At 36.9% G+C, this 23161-nt stretch overlaps 1 pseudogene; it reads right to left on the bottom strand.

The window, feature by feature from the left end:
- Positions 1-5887: 5887 nt before the first annotated feature.
- LOC130465195 (GDSL esterase/lipase APG-like) lies at positions 5888-9329 on the bottom strand (annotated as a pseudogene).
- Between the last annotated feature and the right edge of the window lie 13832 nt (positions 9330-23161).

Genomic DNA, 23161 nt, shown 5'->3' with positions numbered 1-23161 from the left:
TCATTGCAGTGACACTAGCATGTTGGGTGGATTGTGAAGATGCGATCCGTATATTATCCAGCTTGTGATGTAGGGCAGTTAGCTGAGCAGTAAGTTGTTCAATAGAATTCATCTCATGCTTAACACCCCGGTCGGCAAAACCTCTAGGATTCCTATATTGGGCACTATGGATGGCCATCTCCTCAATCACCTCTAAAGCTCTAGGCACCTCTAGTTGCATAAATCTCCCACTGGCAGCTGAATCCAAAAGACACCTAGACTCATTACCCAGACCATTATAGAACTGCTGAACCAGGAACCAGTCATCCAAACCATGATGCGGGCACTCTCTCTGCAAGTCCTTGAATCTCTCCCAAACTTTGAACAAACTCTCATCTGCTTGTTGAGACACTAGTAGAAAAAACCCTTATTGCAGCGGGCTTTTAGACCCCTGTTGCAGCGTACATCGTATGCTGCAACTGGGGGGCCTGCAACAAGTCTGAACTTGTTGCAGCGTACAATGTTCGCTGCTAAAAGGGGTTTTTTGCAGCGTACATATGTATGTACGCTGCAACAAGTGCCAAAAAATTGGCAAAAATTTGGACTTGTTGCAGCGTACATATATATGTACGCTGCAAAAGACTCAACTTTTTGCAGCGTACATTTATTTGTACGCTGCAACAAGTCTGAAATTTTGCGAATTTTTTTTCCCTTGTTGCAGCGTACAATATATATGTACGCTGCAACAAAGCACTTTTGGCGGGAAAATTCTAATTTTTTTTAGGGATACCTAGAGTGCCTTGCACCAAATATAGAAACCTGTCAAAACAATAATAGAATAACGCAACTGGAGTTTTGTATACTATATATCCCAAAACCAAAGTGCACATATTACATTTAAATATATGTTCCAATTTCAACATAAACATACATTTTAATATAAAATTTATTCTATAACAACTAAATCAACTCGATCCCTCAGACGAGCTGTCTTCTCAGGTGGGAAATATTTAACATAGAACGCAAGGGCCAAGGAATTCCAATCGGTGATTTTCATAGCTACGCGGTTGAGACTGTTAATCCATAGCTTTGCCTTCCCACTCAATGAAAATGGAAAGAGTATCCCCATAGTCTGCTCCGGTGTTAAATTCTTCTTCTTAATGGTGGCACAATACTGAATGAAAGACTGAATATGGAGATTGGGATCTTCACCCTTTTCCCCACCGAATTGGTGTCTCTTGATCATGTTTATCAGCTGGGGTTCGATCTTGAAATTTTCGACCGCAATGGAAGGCATGATTGCCTTGGGAAGCATAGACAGACTTGGTTTAGAATAGTCTGTAAGCCTTGGCACAAGTGGGGGTGGCGGTGGTGGTGCTTGGTCACCCATCTCGATTGCTAATCAGATAGTCGGATTCAGAGTCAGAATAGTCTCTCAACTGTTCAACGAATCTACGCCGTCTACGAAAGGTCCGTTCAGGTTCAGGATCGAACGAATTGAAGTCAGATCGCTGGTATGGACAATCCTGGGCATAAACAAGCAAAAACTAGAAAACAGTTGTGAGATCCGATCTCAAGGAACGGGAGTCCCTTGAGAAGTAACAAACAATAATCTAGAAAAACAATTAATCACAGAAAATAAAACCGTTTCCTCGGCAACGGCGCCAAAATTTGACAGGCTAAATCGCACTCCTATCAAAGATGAACCTAACGTTCACCAACTAAAAATATAACAACGGAAGCAGGAATCGTATCCACAGGGAAACAGGCGTTCTTTCTACTATTAAATTACTAATCTAGACTACTGGTAACAAGAGTTGGATTGGTTTGTATATTAAACTAAAACAAGTAATCAAATCGGAAAATAACAATATTAAAGGAATCTAGGGCAGCGGTTCACCATAAATACAGACCGGGATTGGACAACGGACAATACAATCAATTAACAATCATAACTAGGAAAACATGCATCTCTCGAATCTTATGAATTCCTTATGATAGAACAACTAGCGGGCTCTCGCTACGTACTAGAAATAATTCCTATCTAATAGCCACAGACCAAAAACATCAGATTTATACCTCTCGGCGCATAATTTAAGGTTAATCAAACTCAAATCAAAATAGTCCGGCCGAACAGAATTGACGAGCAATAATAATAAACTATAGAAATTATAATCAATCAATCAATAATCAAGTCCACATATAATCCCAATCATGCATTCATTGATCCCCTAAACCCTAGAAATTAAACTACTCACTCATGATAATAAATAACAAAGCAATTAACATAATGGAAAACATGATTAAAGCAATGAATTAAATTAGAGCAAGACATAATACCGAATTAAAGGACAATGGAATAATAAAGCTTGAATCTTTGATTAAAATTAAAACTAAGTGTTTGGAGAAAATAGAGAGCACTAAGATAAACTAAGTAATTAGAAACTAGAATAAAAGATGTCCTACAAAATAATAAAGGCTAGCTTATACAGTTTGCCCAAAAATAACATTGAAAACGGAAAAGAAACCACGCGAAAAAGCTGCAGAGGTTGGCGTCGCCCGATCGGGCGACGCTTCGCCTGATCGGGCGAAGTGCTCGATAGTCGGCCCGATCGGGCCAAATTCCGCCCGACCGGGCGGTTTGAAATAAGCTCAGAACAGCTCCAGAAGGCCGCCCGATCCGGACCGGGCGAAGTGCGCCCGTTCGGGCGCGCGTTGAAGACTTCAATTCTTTCTTCCTTTCGCCCGATGGTCGCATTTCGCCCTCAGCTCACAGGGAGATTTGCAATCTTCAATATCCTTCGCCCATATTACCGAGTCTAACTCTCGGGGCTCAACCATAAGCATCTAAGGCTCCCGAAAGTCGACGATAAAGGTCCCGAACTTCCTCGGGCTCGTGTAGTGGCCTAAATCAACACAAAACGGATCTAAAAAGACCAATTTCTCATTATCAAACCTGAAACTCAAGGCACACTAAATAACACATATTAGTATTAAAAATGGCTCCTAAGAGCTCATTTGACACAAAAAAGTACTAAGGGACGGGGGTGAAACACTATATAAAACACACATATCATTTTTCACCCAATTAAACAGGTATGCATCTTCTGTGAGAACTCATTGAACATCATTTCAAAAGACAACGGGACAGCTGCTCCTGTACCCACAGAATAACCAAAGGGAATAGATTTTGTGGCTGGTGACATAAGAAACAAAAAATTTACTCATTTGCACAAATGAGTAAATTTATTTTTCTCATTTGATTCTATTTAAAAACACTAACCTACTAGCTCAATAGGTAGAGCATTGTGCAAATGCACAATAGATGTGGGTTCGAATCCCACGTAGGTCAATCTTTACTTTTTGTTCGAGAGGACATCATTTAGCACAGGAGATATCCATGATTACTCTGCTCAGTTAGTTGAGATTGGCCAGAAGATTATTGAGAAGATTGCTTCGAGAAGGCAAGCCTTCGTCACCTAAATGACGAGGAAAGGAAACGACTCTTGCAATTTGTTGTTGTTGGTGGAGGGCCAACAGGTGTGGAGTTTGCAGCTGAGTTGAACAACTTTGTTGGAGAAGACTTGGCAAAACTCTTCCCTTCTCTTAAAAAACTTGTCAACATTACCCTTGTTGAGGCAGGAGATCATATACTGAACATGTAAGCTGCTGCTACAGTTAACTTTTTTACTACATTTGCCTTTATCTTATGTGGTATATGGGCATATGGTTAAGCAAAATTAGTATGATCATGCATATATTGGCGCATTCTTCTTATCGCATGGTCCTCTCTTAACATTCAGGTTTGATAAAAGAATCACTGAATTTGCTGGAAAAAAAAATCAAGAGAGATGGCATAGATCTGAAACTTGGTTCAATGGTGACAAAAGTGACAGATAAGGATATTTCTACAAAGGACAGGGCCACAAGTAAGACTCATTACATACCTTACGGGATGGTTGTTTAGACTACAGGAATTGGAACTCGCCCTGTAGTCATGGAATTCATGAAGCAAATTGGTCAGGCAAAATTACTTTGATGGTCTTGCACTCCACTAAACTGCGTGTAACTATGATGTGGATAGTTTGTTTTATTGGTGGGTAAATGGCAGACTAACAGACGTGACTAATATCGAGAAAAATTTACTGTAGGTCTGAAGAATAAAGTGACAGATTTTCCGAAACTAAACATGAAAACACAAACTTAGGTAAATAAACAGTAACCAATTACCAAAACTGCATTCCATAACCAAAAGCTTCAAGCCATGATTTATGAACATCCTTCTTTTTGTTTTGTTTGAGAGTTCAAACAGATTGATACAAGCTCAGTATGCAGCAGCAACAGGCACATCAACACCATTTACCTCAGCGGCAATAGTAATCTTCTCAACAGGCACGAGGGGCATGTAATTGGTAACTATATAACCCATCTCAGCACCAACTTTCACAGTTTGGTTTTACTTCTCAGAGCACAGGGCTGTTGTGGGAACAACTAACTCAGCCACCTTAGGGAAAAGGGAAGGCGGTTGAGTGACCGCCATGCTAAAACAACATACTACTCATTTAAAAACAATGAGCAAATGTTTAAAATCCGAACATTAATATTTGCTCATTTAGAAACAATGAGCAAAAGTTAAAAGTTCGGATTTTAATATTTACTCATTTAGACACAATGAACAAAATTTTAAAATCCGAACTTTAATATTTGCTCATTTAGACTCAATGAGCAAATCCGAAATTTAATGAAACTATGATATTTGCTCATTTAGACACAATGAGAAAAAGTTTAAAGTTCGGATTTTAATATTTTCTCATTTAGACACAATGAGCAAAATTTTAAAATCCGAACTTTAATATTTGCTCATTTAGACTAAATGAGAAAAAATTTCAAATCTAAACTATAATATTTGCTCATTTATAAACAATGAGCAAAAATTTAAAGTTCGGATTTTAATATTTGCTCATTTAGACACAATGAACAAAACTTTAAAATCCGAATTTTAATATTTGCTCATTTAGACACAATGAGCAAAAATATAAAATCAAAACTATAATATTTGCTCATTTATAAACAATGAGAAAATGTTTAAAATCCGAATTTTAATATTTGCTCATTTAGACACAATTAGCAAAAATTTAAAATCGAAACTATAATATTTTCTCATTTAAAAACAATAAGCAAATGTTTAAAATCCGAACTTTAATATTTGCTCATTTTTTATAGTTTATACAAATGAGCAAATATTTTTGCTCATTTTTAAAATTTTAAAGTTCGGATTTGTTAGTATTGAAAACTTTTGCTCATCGTTTCTAAATGAGCAAATTTCAGATTTGTTAATATTGAAATTTTTTGCTCATCGTGTCTAAATGAGCAAATAAATTTGCTCATTTTTTATAGTTATACAAATGAGCAAATATTTTTGCTCATTTTAAATTTTAAAGCTCGGATTTTTTAATATTGAAAACTTTTTTTCATCGTGTCTAAATGAGCAAATAAATTTGCTCATTTTTTATAGTTCTACAAATGAGCAAATATTTTTGCTCATTTTTAAAATTTTAAAGCTCGGATTTGTTAATATTGAAAACGTTTGCTCATCGTGTCTAAATGAGCAAATAAATTTGCTCATTTTTAATAGTTATACAAATGAGCAAATATTTTTGCTCATGTTCAAAATTTTAAAGCTCGAATTTGTTAATATTGAAAACTTTTGCTCATCGTTAATAAATGAGCAAATAAATTTGCTCATTTTTTATAGTTTACACAAATGAGCAAATACTTTTTGTATTGTTTTATTTACTTTTGAGTTTTGGGTTAATATTATTGTCATTATCTGTTAACTAGCTGCCGGGAGCTGCTTGATCTTATTTGTTTTGATGAATTGATGATATATAAAAGAACACAAGTCTCATGAATACTTCAAAATTTATGCTAAAAAATGATAATATAAGTTCTGTAGACTCATAGTAGTTACATATGACGAACTAACAGACGATGTTGACATGTAGTATCATACTATATTTGATTACATACTGATCTCCTTGGAACAACAGAGGTCTTACATTTTGAGAACAAATACACTGAAATAGAAAGCTATAGGATAAATTCTTTTGCAAGAATGCAATAATTAATATTCTGTCTGTAGTATACAAGCTTGGTAGAAGAAAAGAGGCTTGAACACCATTTAACCGATTAGTGCGATCCCTTGAACTAAGAGGGCATTGGCGAGAACCTGGTTTGCAGCTTCTGAAGGATGCACACTGTCCTAAAACACGTACTGAGTGGCGTTGCTGCATGTTCCTACAGACTTTGGATTGCATAGAAGTGATGTTGTCTCTATAGTTCCTGTCCCACATCATCCCTTCCTGGACTCAGAAAATCCTACATAAAAGAAAAAGAGTTAAGAGAAATCGTTGATTAAACCAAACATATGATGTTAATGAAAGATTTGATTACTTGATTTAGAGGGATATTGTACTAAATCATAGAGAGGCTTGTAAATGTCGAAAATAACAAGGTTAAGGTCATGGAGCTTCTTAGACAGCTTATTGGCAGCAGCATTGAGCTTCCTATTGAATCCTTGCGCGTCTCAGTTGAGCCTTGAAACACACCCACCTTGATGAAACCCAAATAGAGTGATGGTTGCAGGTACACAGCCTAATGGGGGAAGTGAAGTTGCCCCAATCTTTCTTGCTCCTAATCCATACAGCTCCAGTAGGTCAACACTTAGCATCATTAGTTTGTCTGATTTGGTGATCTCCTTAGTCCGCAATCAGCTGTCACATTATCCTAATTTATCATAACTATGATTTCTGTAATATAACTAAAAATCCATTAGAGTTCTGTTTCTTTTTAATTAGCTTAATATCTCGAATTAAAATTCATATGAATGAGCATGTGACCATTATATTAAGACCGAGAAAGTACTATAGGCCCACAACTAAACGGATGATACTTGGACAAGTAGCAATATTATTGACCTTATTGGTTTAAATAAACCCAACAAACTTAGTATATGTACAGTTAAACAATTGTTATTTCCTGAAAACCCGTCCTATCAACTTAAACCAACAACTAAGAGTGCCAAAAGGATACATTAAGATGTTGGTAGGCTGCAAGCTAAAGATCAGATTTACAGTTGTTTACAGGAAAACACATTTACATACATGAGCAAATCAGATTTATGAAATGTGCTCATGTATGTAGGCTCAAGCACTCGTTACTTTATTACTTATCGCACCTAGCATGAATAAGCTATAGAGCAATATTCTCAGATGGATGGCTAAGCTATAGAGTACTAATGGTGAAGATTGTGCGGCCAGATTGTTAGCATGAAAGCCACAGATTTTGTTGGCTTGTTTCTGATACAAGCTCCTTGTTTGCAGAACTTATTTCCTTTGTTAGTTCGTTATTTATTGCGTGACTGATTTACTTTTGTTATCTGAATAAAACTGTTAATTCTTTCGAAATATAAAGATACATCCACACACCATGTATCCCATTGTTCACAAATTCCTTCCTGTCCGGTGTCAACGGAAAAAGTCGTTGATAACCTTCTTATCAGGTACATTGGATACAATTTGTAGAAGCAATTTCATTTATTCCCTCCCATATTTAGCATTTTCTGCTACCAAATCCTTTGAAGAGTATTGCCCAAACAACTTCACTAGATTTAATCAAGTCATTCAACTTATTCCTAACTTTTAAGATACTCTAGTAAAACTTTGATAAATAAACTTCTGGTGAGTTTATGTGGGGGCTAAACAAGGAGCGCTAAGCAAGGGGCTAAGATTTCTTGCATTAGTAATAAGAACCAGAAGATTAAGGAGACACAAGCTTACAAAATAGGCTAGTATTTCATATATACGTACCATAAAGCACCACATGATTCATAAACTATGAAATTTTCTCATAATTTAAATTGCTCATTTATGCAAAACATGAGCAAATTAGCAAAAGTTGTTCAAATTTGCTCAATATTCCAATTGCTTAAACAAAAACACATACCATATCATATTTTTGGATGAATGTGCAACATTTTGAACTAAAATGCACTCCCTTTTTTGGTGCTTAAACCCCCACTTTACAAAATCCAACAACAGGACTTAAACCCCCACTTTACAAAATCCAACAACAGGGCTTAAACCCCTACGAAATTCAACATGAGCAAATCCGAATTTAACAATTTCGCAATCAAATTTTACTAATTTTGCAATCAAAATTTACTAATCAATTCAATTTCTCTATCAATTTGTAATTGGTTCAATAATTTCGAAAGCCTAATTTGGAAATTAAAAACTACGGAGTAATTGATTACAACAAAACAGAATAAAATACCTTCATGCTGCCGAGTCGTTGATCTTTTCAGAAATTATGCAATCTGAGAACCAGAATTAGGAGAAACAATTGATTTTGAGAGGTCTAATTTCCGCCATGGAAGAGAGCTCAACAAGCAAGGGAGAGAAACGCAGGAAGGAGCAGCGAAAATCGTGTTTTAATTCCTTTAATTGGGGTTCAGTTTTTCTTATTTTCACGCGTCATATCACAAACCTTTGAATTTAATTCGTTTGGACGGTGGAGATAGCTTCTCATTCTTCTCATAGTGATCTTCTCATTGGAGGGGGACCACATAACAGTCCACTTCTATGATGGCTAATCCAATGGCCCACGTCATAAAGGATTATGAAATACTCCGTAACGGAAAAGGACTATAAAAAAAAATTAATGAATTTAACAAATTGGGAAAATAACATTGCGCATAATAATTGACCATTATAAAAATAGAAAGTCCAAAATTCCAATAGAGCAGCAGACAATATAATTTGAATCAAAAGAATGGTGCAACCAAAACTCTGCTCATTTTCTTTCTATTCTTATCTCTGCTCCTGTTTATTGAAACCAAACATAATCATGAAGAAGAAGAAGAAGTTGTAAATAGATCGATGTTTCCTGATGATTTTATTTTCGGGGTCTCAACTTCAGCTTACCAGGCATATATTTTTTTTATCTCCCTTCTCATATACGATATACCTTACCTCGCTTCTACAGTTTTGACTATATATGTGGTTTCTATATCTATAATTAATAGTCATGTTGATATATCATAACATTTTAGATGAATTATATAGTTTGAAACGTTGGATGAATGAGGAAAAATATGAGCTAATAATAGAAATTAATTTGTATTCCTATGATTTATTGCAGGTTGAAGGAGCGTACCTAGAAGATGGAAAGGGCCTCAGTAATTGGGATGTTTTCACTCATCTTCCTGGTAATTTGTAATCTGTAGTATATTATTATTCTTTTACATATTTTGAATCTGTGTTAATTTTATCTTTTTTCTTAATTTAGAAAATAAAAACAGAGTAAAAATTGCCAAACAGGGCCATTGTTCAATAGTTTTAGTCTTGCTAGCTAGAGAGTAGAGATTGATAGTGCTCCACGAGGAGAAAACCTTACAATATTTTAATACCTTTTATATCTTGGTAGGTGGAGACAACTAGATAAGGCTTACGAGAGTTGTTGAATTAGGTAGGATAAATTGTTTTTTATAACCTAGATAAATTATTACTCCTTCTATTTCTAAATGTATGTAACAATCGATTTTTAAACTAAGATAAATTATTTTTTACCGTCTAAAAAAATTGAAAAATTGTATTTTATCATCTAAAATTTTAAATTTTGTATTTTATACAAGTTTTTATATAAGGCGGTGTTACACAAAAGACCACATTAGTATCATATACGTGAAACAATTGAACCACTAATTAAGCAATGAAACCAATTAGTTAAATAATGGAACTAATTAGTTAAATAGTGGAACTAACTAGTTAAACACTGAAACTAATTAGTTAAGCAATAGAACCAAATAGTTACGCAATCAAAACGGTCTTTCTGGTAAGGCGATCTTACACAAAAATTATCGTGTATTTTACCACCTAAAAATAAATTAAAACTTATTTTTTACCACCTGCTAAAAGGAAAAAACATATGATATAGTTATTGAGGCCCACTAAGTCAATTTCTCTCCACTTATTTTCAACCCTATATGATTTTCTTTGACTCTTTCACCCTCCTCTCTTTACTACCATTGATTTTGTCGATTTTGTGAATTAATGGGAGGAAAATTAACTGAATTCATGCGAGAGCGAAGCAGGGGAAAAGAAGGGATGTTAAATAGATGAAATTGTGAAAGAAGAGACAATATCAAAGATATTACCATTATTATGGCTCCTCACAATAACGATATCATCTAGTTTTCCTTTTAAGGTGGTAAAAAAACAGGTTATATATTTTGTTTTGGTGGTAAAAAAACAGGTTTTGGTTTTTTAGGTGGTAAAAAACAAGTTTTGGTTTTTTAGGTGGTAAAAAACAAATTTTCGATTTTTTTAGGTGGTTAAAAACAAATTGTCCTTTAAACTATTCATACATTAATTTTGACCATGTTTTTCTTACTAATATAAAAAAATAAAATGTTAGTATGTTATTAGATTATTGTTATTAAATTATAATACATAAGCATGTGATGTCATCATTGTGACACGACTTAAATGTCGAATGCTGCGACCTTTATCATTTTGTTTTCAAATATCAATTTTTAAAAATATAGTTTTTTATTAATTTATACATAGTACTCCGTAATAGCATAGATTTACTATCAAACTAATACATTGACAAATATATCAGTTACAACTCAACCTTTTTGAATATATTCCTAAACCAAAAGACTCCTCTATCTGGCGTCATAACCTTTGCCAAAGAGAGATTCTGCGCAAAGGTATTCGTTGGAAACTCGGGAACGGCAAATCTATTAATTTCTGGCTTGACAACTGGGTTATCCAGGATAATCTCCTTAGTCACTTAAAATTGAATATCAATACAGTTAATTCGAATCTACGTGTTGCTGATTTCATCCTCCCTACCCACGAATGGGATAGTGATAAATTAAAATCTATAGTTCCTCCCGCCTTAGCTATGAAAATTAAGGGATTACCTATTCCAACTAGAGACCTTGAGGATTCTCCAATTTGGGGAGCTACTTCGACGGGAGAGTTTTCCGTCAAATCCGCGACTTGGATAGCTCATGGGTTACCTTTCTCTTCCCATACTTGGAACTATAACTGGATCTGGAGCTTAGACGTCCCACCTAAAATTGCTATTTTTATATGGCAAATTTGCCATAATAGCATTCCTGTACGAAGTACACTCCAGAAACGTAATATCCTGCCTTTTGATGTTTGTCCACTTTGTGATACTTATGCTGAAACTATGAATCATCTTTTCATTCAATGCCCTTCCTCTAAACTCTTGTGGGATCTCCAATTAACTAAACACTGGCTGGATTATTTTATCACCTCCCACGACCTTCTTGAAAATCTAACCCTTCTCAGGAAGTACCCCTCTGATTTATGTAAGTTCACCTTCCTAATTTGGTCCCTTTGGAAGGAAAGAAACGATTGTACCTTCAACAATGCGTCCTTCAACCCATTCCGGGTTTTCTACAAGGCAAACTCTGCTTACCATGAATGGCAATCTCGTCTCCAACTTGACTATCACCAGCTTACGGGCACCCCTATCACTACCCTCAATTCCACCCCTCCACCTCTCCCTTCCCCTCCAATCATGGTTCGCTGGTACCCCCCTCCACTCGGCACCTTCAAACTCAACTTCGACGGCTCCAGTAAATCTTCTTCAGCAGCAGCAGGAATCATCATCCGTAATAATGAAGGAATTTCAATTTCAGCATGTACTTTTAATCTTGGTCAAACTCAAGCCTTCATGGCTGAAGCCATCGCTCTCCACAAAGGTCTACAAGAAGCTAGGCGTCTTCAGATCGATAATCTCCTTATCGAAGGTGATAATCTTCTTATCATTAATGCAGTTAAAGGGGTGTGGTCTACTCCTTGGAAGATCAGTAACATTATTTCTGATATCAAACATCTCCTCACCCTCTTTACCACGTGGGATATCAAGCACATTTTCAGAGAAGCAAATTCGGCTGCAGATTGGATAGCGAATGTCGGTCACCTAATTGTTGGAAATATATATATAGATCCTACTAATAGCCAGAGATTAGCTACTATCTTATGTAATGATTACTCAGGAGTGACTCTCATGCGGAGAGGCTCCTAAGTATATTCTCCTTACCTTTCAAAAAAAAAAAAAAAAAAAAGTATTTTTAAACAGAGGGGGGAATAGAACTACGTAAAATGACAACGTAAGATTGTTTATTTATCCTTCTTGCCCTTAAAATACAGTAATGCATTGTATGCCGCACGTTGGAACAAAACATTAATTATGTAATTACTTAATTATTTGTACCATAATAATAGCTATCTAACCTGGACAGTCAGCATGCTTTTACATGTATATTAAAATTCTTGTCAACAATTATTTGTCACATGATTAACCTCTCAAATCTCTCATACTATTTTGTCATGGTTGCGTATTTTAGTCACCGTCTATCTGATATGTTCTTACACAGTTACGCTTCATATACTTCGTATATAGTTGTCCTGCATCGCAAGTGAGTGAAGCTGTCAATTTTAACCCAAATTGTTAAATTTGCTGGGTTAATTCAATCGTTAAGAACCCGAATCATTGATAACATGTGAGTTGGAACCCGAAATTCGATCCCATAATATTCAACTCGAATTCGAACCGTCTCGAAAATATTAATCTAATTCAGATCCGATACTCGATAACAAACCGTCATGCGACAACCCGAACCGTTTCTACCCGAACTGAATGGAGCCAAAAACCGTTAATGACTCGATTTATTTCAATCCAAACCGTTTCAACCCGAGAAAAACCCGTTTACAACTCGAACTATTTCAACCCGGACCGTTTACAACCCGAACTGTTTCAGCCCGCACCGTTTACAATCCGAACAGTTTCAACCTGGACCAAGTGTTTACCCGGACTATTTCAACCCGAACCGTTTGAAACTCGTTTAATTCAAACCATTTATAACTTGTCTCTCCCGCACTACAAGACAACTATAACACGTTTTATTTTATCCAAATTAAAAGTTGTACTATAAGCCAAAACGTTTTTATAAATTAATGTCAATGTTATAAAACTTATAAGTTTGTATTATTTTATTAGTTTTCCACTCTTTTATTGACTCGTATTCTACTGATTAATCAAGTACTAAACTAAATTGATTTAATTCAATACGTTATAATCTTATTATAAGTTATAACCAAAGAACTAATCGAAAAACTATGTTGTTTTGACCGAATCGACTTAATTCATTAACAATTGAACTTGTTTATCTCGTTGATGTTTAAACCAATATATATGATAACTTGTATTTATAAAATTTACAAATTCATTATGTATTAGTTCATCATTATCGATTATTAATTACTACGTTATTAGTTGTTAATTCATCAATAAAAGTTTCATGAATACGAAGTGTTAAATTCTATTAGTCATTAGTACATCGTTATCTACGATAAAACTAAGTCATATACTATATACTCACTAACTCTACTGGTCTTGAAATTTAACACTTTTAAAATTTACGGAGTACTTAGAGTCCTTGTATATTAAATTAGACATCCATACTATAATATAAACGAATTGAAAATTGTGATTTTAGTAATAACCCGATATTGTTTATAATTTGTATCTGAATTGACCAAACCAGACATTAACCCAACCCGATATGAACCCCACCCAATAGGATATGAACCTTTTACAACCCGGATAAACCCGTTTATTAACCCGACGTGCTCCAACCCCAACCGGCCTGACCCGACCCGACTATAATCCGATCTCATATGACCCGCCCCGATTTTAACCCGACCCGATATGAAGTTGACCTGAAATAACCTGACCAAATCCGTTTACAATCGGGCCCAACATGACTTGACCCGATATTAACCCCAACCGACATGAACCCGACCCGATATGAACCCTTGTCAACCAATCCGAACCCGAAGCGAACAGTTATTTTTTCAACCCGACCCGATATGACCCAATAGCCAAATGAACGTTCCAACCCGAACCGATGCACCCGACCCTTATCCGATCCATTTGTCCGAATTGGCACCTCTACAAATGAGCCATACAGTATAGAGGTGAGCAACATTGGATATACCCGAATCTCGACCGGAACCGGTAGATATCAGTCTCGATATTGATTTCCCGATCATTTAACTTTATAACGAAAAAGTTGTAATTTTGTATAAAAAAAAATTGGGCATATTGTTTTTATTTCAGCTAAAACAACATTTTCCTGGCCTTATTAACAGAGTTTAAGATAATTATATTTTACATTCAAAAAACAAATATATAAAGTTATGGTCAAAAAACATAAAAAGTGTTTCATCAAAAAAAAAAAAAAAAAACATAAAAAGTGGTATGTAACTTCGGGTAACCTGTACTTACCCGTTTCGTGTTCCAAAAAGTTAGGAACCGGTCTTAATTTTGTTACTAGGAATCGAAATCACCCAAATCGGTTCCCAAACCAAGTACCCACTTGTTTTTCTCACCCTAATAAAAGCAATGCAAATTACAGATAGAGAAAGAAGATTCAAACTGATCGATTTCCTATTGTATACAATCTCACAATTTTAACCATTGTTCCGGGTATAAAATAATGGACTTCGGAATCAAGGCCCTTTCATAGTACAGGAAGATCTAGCTTGTTCTGGGTGTTGTAGTTCGAGAATACCTACACACAAGTTAGAGTAACTGGCCTCGGGGATGTTTCGAGGAAAGCTCCTCCTATGCCTAAGTAAGTAATAGATTAGTAGCGAAAGCTATCTAAATTAAAGTGTGTGTAAAAACAATAAATGAACGTACCTTGGTATGTGCAGTAGGGTGACATATTTATATTGTTTGTGTAGTAAATATAGTTGGGCTTTTACTAGCAATGGGTCGTGGGCCGCTTTAAGAGGCGTAAAGCCTTGATTGAGGGAGCTGAGATATGTTGTATTAGCCAAGTGGGCTTTTCGGCAGCAGGCCCATTTGAGAGCCAATTGGACACCCAAACAACATGCGCAAGGCAAAGCTGATGCCTAGGCGATCAAGGCCCTTGAGAAGGAGAAGAATGACCAAGACACCAAGCTTCGGGAGCTGGAGGAGGTCAAGAAGAAGCTTGAAGTGGAGACGCAAAAACTTGAAGTTGAGGCTAAAAGAGTTGCGGATCCGGAGGCCTAATTGAAGGAGAAGGATGAGCAATGTGACAAGCTGGGGCGAGAGAAGGCGCAACTATTCAATGGAGATTAGTGCGCGTCTCAATGGTGGGAAGGGTTTCCTCGGCGGTCGTAGCATGTTTTCTTACAACATGCCTACTCGATCTTGATTGGAAGAAGACAACCGAAGTCTAGATGGAAAGGGAAGATCATATGATCGAGTGTGAAGATGATCGGGAGGACGCAAGGAAGGCCGAAGAGGCTCGGTTGAGGAATGTTTCTTCTGAGTCTGACACTAGCGTTCGCACATCCTCCAAATCTCCCAAAGACCTTACCTAGACAAGTCCTAATGCTTAGGAATTCGGGCAGTCTTCTTCTTTAAAGTCGGTCGATTCCAGTTGTGGACTTTCGAACTTGTGCTTCAATGACTCCTTTTTTGCTTCAGAGCTACGTTGTACTTTAATAATTTAACTTCTTTTGCTTTCTATTACTTCGGTAGGCTGATACCATCTTTTGATGGAAGCCGATTTTAGCCTTGCACCATTTCTTCTTTATTTATGAGGAATCCTCGGTTAGTCCCGAGTTATTGATGTGTCACTGTATGCCCTCGGATATTGAATAGAAAACAGATTTTATTTGCTAAATAATGAGTTTAATGTTTGTTCTCCATTCTTTCTCTTCGGAAAAGTGTAACTTATGGAAGTTTTACTTGTTACCCCCGAAGTTGTACTTTCTCGAACCTTGATGCTATTCCGGAAATTGTAATCTCGACGAAGTTTTACTTTCTGCCCCTCGAGATTGGAATTTCTTGAATCGTTTTGTTTCCTTAGAAAATTGCAACTGGAAGAATTTTTGCATGTCTGCCGCGATTTTCCGAGCCTTCAATTTTGTACTTAAGGTGCTTTAGAAAATTGTATCAATTGAAAAGAGATTTGTGTGGCATTCCCCTAAAGTTGAAATTTTCTGAAACTTTATTTTTGGAGATCGCAACTTATGGAGTTTTGCTTGTTGCCCCCTGAAGTTGTGATCTTCCGAAGTCAAAATACTTCTTGTGTATGTTTGATTTCGTTGGCGCGAAGCAAAAAAATTTCAAATTCTTTGGATCCTGAGATCTGGATAAGAGTTTGCATATTTTTCCGAATTCCTGTGATCCGAAGATTTGGGCAAGAGTTTGCATATTTTCCCAAATTCTTGTGATCCGAAGATGTGGCAAGAGTTTGCATATTTTTCCAACTTTTTGTGATCCAAAGATATGGGCAAGAGTTTTGCATGTTTGCATATTTTTCCAAATTCTTGGAACGTTGTCCGTTCGGTTGTGGTGTTAGATCCAGGTGTCGCTAATCTTTCGGCGAGGACAGTGGTCACTTCCTGTAGTTTGCTCTTGTTTCATAGAAAAAATAAGTTCTGCATTATTGGGATGGTCGCAGCTAGTTGTTACCTCGTCGAAACTGGAGGTCGGGAGACAGTTGTATGAGTATGCGTTGTCCTGCTCGGATTAGAGTGGGCATGTGCTCCAGATTTAGATTCGGTTGCTTGAATAGTTAAGGTTTTCCATTTGGAAATCGACTGGCCTCAGGGAGTCGGGGGTGTTCCGAGGAAAGCCCATCTTATGCCTAAGTAAGTACAAGTTCGAGAGTAGAGAAAGCTCTCTAGGTTAAAGTGTGTGTGAAAGCAATAAGTGAATGGACCTTGGTATGTGCACTAGAGCGACACATTTATAGTGTTTGTGTAGTAAATGCAGTTAGGCGTTTATTACCAATGGGTTTAAGTGGCGTAGAGCCTTGATTGAGGGAGATGAGATATGTTGTATTAGCCAGTGGACTTTTCAGGTCCAATTGGAAGCTAATTGGACACCCAAACAACTACAGTACAAATACATCATTGATAAACGTCTCAAGATGTCGTGTTGTATGACTGTTAATTCTAGATTAGGGATGAGTTAGTTAATCTGCATAATTACCATACGTACTTGATCGATCAAAATAGGTTGTGAAATACGGGGTAATAATTTCTTTAGATGTTATAGAGTAACTCAATGATGTTCGTTTGATTTTTTTAGTAATCCCTATGTTTTTTTTATTTTGTTAGTCACATTTGAATTGATTCTATTCACAAGTAAAGAAATGTTTTAAATTTTTAGTCGTGGAATCTTCATGTGTGATCTTGTTTAACTCATCGATCTTGATTTATAGTGTTACGATATAAACTTTTATCATACGTATTTGAAGATATTATTTAAGCTTAAATATCTATAACTATATACTAAAAGACAAACCCGGAATGACATGTGTCATCTCTAGATACGTACTTAGTTTTTTTTTGTTTTTTGTTTTTTTTATTACGTAGAATATTATAACCATATGTATCACAAAAATATTACTCTGTATAATTTTATGTATTATGAAAAAAATCTAAAGTAATATGATAATACTAATTTGAACTAACACTATATGGCAAGCATGGAAATAACATGATAGTATTGTTGATACTGATTTTGAAGCAATATGTTGAGCATGAAAGTAATAAGATTTGAAAAATATATGTTAAGCGTAGAAACAATAATTTTTAATGCTATTTTGTAAAATGTGTCAATTACAAAAATTTAAATCAAATCTTTAAGAATTTTTTTTAGCGGCCTTTACCCATTTAATATAGTCACGTGATAAAATCGGCCAATCGGGTGCTAGATCCAAATTTCGAATGTTGTTACAAATACAGAAACAAAAAACACGGTAACCCGTTTACAATCTAATAAGCTTTTTTCTTATTTTATTTAAACTTAAATTATTTTTGTCTAAATCCTAAGCTTGTTAGGTTATGATACATATGATAATACATAAATCATGCGGAAACAACCATTAAGCCAGGAATACATATTATTTACACATAATCATATAGCATAATTAGATGCATACTTTTGTTGCGTGCCTTCCCTAGCTGCGCCCGAACCGAACAAGAACAAGTCTTTAGGACTCCAAGTGTCGTCCCTCCGTAGATAGTCCACAGCACGTCCGGATCCGCCTTAAGATTGACCAACTAGAATCGCCCTTAAGGTACTAGAATTTTCGGCACTCTAGTTAAGAAACATGCTGAATTTTTCTCTCAAAACTCACTTTGAATACTTGAATTAATCTCTGAAAATATGTGACCCTAGGCACGGATTTATAGAGTTATGGAAAGGGAATTGGAATCCTAGTAGGATACGAATTAATTAAACTTAGAATCCTACAAGAACTCTAATTAATTAATTTATCCTTTTAGGAATAGGATTTTAATCATATACTAATTCTAATAGTTTTAGGAATCGTGCATGAACACAAACTCACACACACACGGCAGCCACGATGGGCCGCCCATGCGTGTGCGTGCGAGCAGCAGCCCACGCAGCGAGGCCATGGCCTTGGCGCGCGCTGGGCCTGCCTTGCGGTGGGCCTGGGCGCTGCCTTGGCTGGGCGCGCGTTTGGCTGGGCGCGCGTTGGCTTGCTGGGCGATGGCCCGACTTCGTGCTGGGCCTTCGTCCGGCAGGCCTCGTCCGATGCTAATTCGTACGATACGATTCCGATTAAATTCCCGGTTCCGGAATTCATTTCCGATACGAAACATATTTAATATTTCCGATTCCGGAATCAATGTTCGTTTCGAACAAATATTTAATATTTCCGTTTCCGGAATTATTTTCCGATTCCGTAATATTTCCGATTCTGACAATATTTCCGTTTCGGCAATATTTCCGATTCTGGTAATATTTCCATTTCCGATAATATTTTCCGATACGTACCATGTTTCCGTTTCCGGCAACATCTACGCTTGGATAATATTTATATTTCCGATACGATCCATATTTCCGTTTCCGGCAATATCATCGTTTCCGGAGTATTCATTTCTTGCCTGTGACGATCTCAGCTCCCACTGAAACCAAGATCCGTCGATTCCGAATATCCATAGATGGAGTATCTAATGCCATTAAATACTTGATCCGTTTACGTACTATTTGTGTGACCCTACGGGTTCAGTCAAGAGTAAGCTGTGGATTAATATCATTAATTCCACTTGACTGAAGCGGCCTCTAGCTAGGCATTCAGCTCACTTGATCTCACTGAATTATTAACTTGTTAATTAATACTGAACCGCATTTATTAGACTTAACATAGAATGCATACTTGGACCAAGGGCATCATTTCCTTCAGTCTCCCACTTGTCCTTAGGGACAAGTGTGCATTTCCTAATTCCTTTGTCGCTCGATGCTTGCTCTTGAACATAAGGTAAGAGTTGTCATCCTTATTATGTCCAGAGGTGTTCCTCGGTTTCAGAGTTCAACTGATCAAATAAACAGATAATCATAGCCTATGATTCATCCGAGCACGGCCATGCATTTCACAGTTTCTAGCTCTCCGAGTGGCCTTGTACAACTTTAAGCATCTCATCCCGATTTATGGGAGGACAATCCCAATCTTGCGATCTTGAGATTAGACTTCGTTTGATAGGTGATTACCTGAGCGTTGCCTTTATAGCCTCCTTTTACGGTGCGACGGTTGGTCAACGTCAAAGCAACCAGTTCTCAAACAGTAATCTCAAATCACTCAGGTATTGAGGATTTAGTGTCTATAATTTAATGAAATTTACTTATGACAGACTTTCATCTCTTACAGTAAAGTTTCATAGGTCCTTGTCCGATACTATTCTTCCAAAGTAAGTATCTATGCAATGATTATGACATTGCCATGTCCACATAGTTCAAGAAACAGAACTACTAGTCATCTTTCATTCTAGTCGTCTAACGTTTCTATGCGTCCAATTTTATAGAAAACTCCGACTAGGGACCATTTTCACCTTGACATTCAAGTTCACTTGATAGACATTTCTTAGTCACAGGACTGGTCCTGACAGTCTATCTTGAATATTCGTCAAATTTGAAGGGACTCATCATTTAATAAACCACAAATTAAATGGAAAAATGATTCTTTCATATATTGTGAATGATTAACCAATAATGTTTTACAAAGATTTAAACTCTAAAACTTTAAAACATTAAACAGAGACATCAAAGCCATTCTCCAATATGCTTGATTCCCATAGCTGCAGTGTGCGAGTTGTGCTTCGCCTGCGGCAGAGGTTTAGTTAATGGATCTGATATGTTGTCATCAGTTCCAATTTTGCTTATCTCGACTTCTTTTCTTTCAACGAACTCTCGTAAAAGGTGAAATCTACGAAGTAATGCTTGACTCTCTGGTGGTGTCTAGGCTCTTTTGCCTGTGCAATAGCTCCGTTTTGTCACAATACAGGGCTATTGGTCCTTTAATGGAGGGACTACACCAAGTTCTCCTATGAACTTCCTTAGCCATATAGCTTCCTTTGCTGCTTCATGTGCAGCAATGTACTCCGCTTCAGTTGTAGAATCCGCAATGGGCTTTGCTTAGCACTTTTCCAGCTTACTGCTCCCTCCGTTGAGGCAGAAGACAAAACCCAGACTGTGATCTGAAATCATCTTTGTCGGTTTGGAACTTGCGTCCGTATAGCCTTTAACATTAATTCATCATCTCCACCATAGACCAGGAAGTCATCTTTGTGCCTTTTCACGTACTTCAGAAGGTTCTTGCAGCAGTACAATGCGCCTCTCCTGGGTCTGACTGGTATCTGCTCGTAGCACTGAGTGCGTATGCAACATCCGGGCGTGTAATATCATAGCATACATTATTGAACCAATCATGATGCATATGGAATCCCATCATTCGTCTACGCTCATCAAGTGTTTTTGGGCACTGAGTCTTGCTTAGAGTCATTCCATGAGACATGGGTAGGTAGCCTCGCTTGGAGTCCGCCATCTTGAACCTATCAAGCACCTTATTGATATAAGTGCTTGACTAAGTCCAATCATCCTTTTAGAATCTATCTCTGTAATCTTGATGCCCAATATGTACTGTGCTTCTCCTAGAATCCTTCATCGAAAAACATTTCCCAAGCCAAATCTTGACAGAGTTCAACATAGGAATGTCATTTCCGATAAGTAATATGTCGTCGACATATAATACTAGGAAAGCAATTTTGCTCCCACTGACCTTCTTGTATACACAAGATTCGTCTGCGTTCTTGATGAAACCAAAGTCACTGACGGCTTCATCAAAACGTATATTCCAGCTCCTGGATGCCGCTTCAATCCGTAGATTGACTTCTTTAGCTTGCATACCTTTTTAGCATTCTTTGGATCCTCAAAACCTTCAGGTTGTGATAAACACAGTTCTGTTAAAACGTCGTTTAAGAAAGCAGTTTTGACATCCATCTGCCATATTCGTAATCGTATATGCAGCAATTGCTAACATTATCCGAATAGACTTTAGGCATTGCAACTGGTGAAAAGGTTTCATCGTAATCCACACCGTGACTTGCCTGTAACCTTTTGCAACCAATCTAGCTTTGAAAACTTCAAGTTTCCCATCCTTGTCCTTTTCAGTTTGAAAACCCATTGCTTCCAATGGCTTGGTAGCCATCTGCAAATCGACCAAATCCCATACTTGGTTTTCAGACATGGAGTCTAATTCAGATTGCATGGCTTCTTGCCATTGCTTGGAGCTAGGGCTCGTCATAGCTGTTTGTAAGTCGCAGGTTCATCACTTTCAGTAATAGAACGTCATAGCTCTCGTTCGTCAAAATACCTAAGTACCTTCCGGTTGAGATCTATATCTTGCGATCTACGCGGGGTAACATTTCTAGATTGACCATGATTCTCACCAGATTCTTCTAAAGATCTCTGAGTTTTCATCCTGAATGTCATCTTGAGCATTCTCTAGAGTTTTTGTTCGACTCGAATTTCTTCGAGGTCTATTTTCTCTCACTTGTCATTTTGGAAATGTGATCTTTCTCCAAAAAGACACCATCTCGAGCAACAAACACCTTGTTCCAGATGTATTGTAGAAGTAATACCCCTTTGTTTCTGTTGGTAGCCCACAGGAGACATTTGTCAGATTTGGATGAAGTTTGTCTGAAATTAATCGGTTGACGTATACTTCACATCCCCAAATCTTAAGAAAAGACACATTTGGAGGCTTTCCAAACCATAATTCGTATGGAGTCTTTTCGACAGCTTTAGACGGAGCTCTATTTATAGTGAGTGCAGCTGTATTTAGTGCATGTCCCCAAAATTCTAATGGAAGTTCGGCCTGACCCATCATTGACCTGACCATGTCTAGCAAGGTTCTGTTCCTCCGTTCCGACACACCGTTCCATTGTGGTGTTCCAGGAGGAGTCAATTCTGATAGAATTCCACATTCTTTCAGATGGTCATCAAATTCATAGCTCAGATATTCACCGCCTCTATCAGACCGCAGTGCCTTAATCTTCTTGCCTAATTGATTCTCTACTTCACTCTGAAATTCCTTGAATTGTCAAGGATTCAGACTTATGCTTCATTAGGTAGACATAACCATACCTACTGAAGTCATCAGTGAAAGTGATAAAGTAGCTGAAACCACCTCTAGCATTTGTACTCATTGGTCCACATACATCTGTATGGATTAACCCAATAGTTCATTTGCTCTTTCTCCAACTTTAGAGAAAGGTTGCTTTGTCATTTTGCCAAGTAAACGTGATTCGCATTTACCATAATCCTCTAAGTCAAATGGTTCTAGAATTCCTTCCTTTTGAAGTCTTTCTAAGCGTTTCAAGTTTATATGGCCTAATCGACAATGCCACAGATAGGTGAGATCTGAATCATCCTTTTTGGCCTTTTTGTATTTATGTTATATACTTGTTTGTCGTGATCTAATAAATAAAGTCCATTGACTAATCTAGCAGATCCATAAAACATCTCTTTAAAATAAAACGAACAACATTGTCTTTATTAAAAGGTAAATCCCTTAGCATCTAAGCAAGAAACTGAAATGATTTTTAGTAAGACTTGGAACATGGAAACATTCTTCCAGTTCCAAACTAGCCCGGAGGGCAACGACAATAGTAAGTTCCTACAGCTAATGCAGCAATCCGTGCTCCATTTCCCACTCGTAGGTCGACTCACCCCTTGCTTACTTTCTACTTCTTCTAGTCCC

The sequence above is a fragment of the Spinacia oleracea genome, unplaced genomic scaffold (assembly GCF_020520425.1).
Source record: "Spinacia oleracea cultivar Varoflay unplaced genomic scaffold, BTI_SOV_V1 SOVchr0_095, whole genome shotgun sequence".
Lineage (NCBI taxonomy): Eukaryota > Viridiplantae > Streptophyta > Magnoliopsida > Caryophyllales > Amaranthaceae > Spinacia > Spinacia oleracea.
The sequence above is the reverse complement of the archived record's forward strand: the minus strand, read 5'-3'. Positions and strand labels throughout refer to the sequence as shown.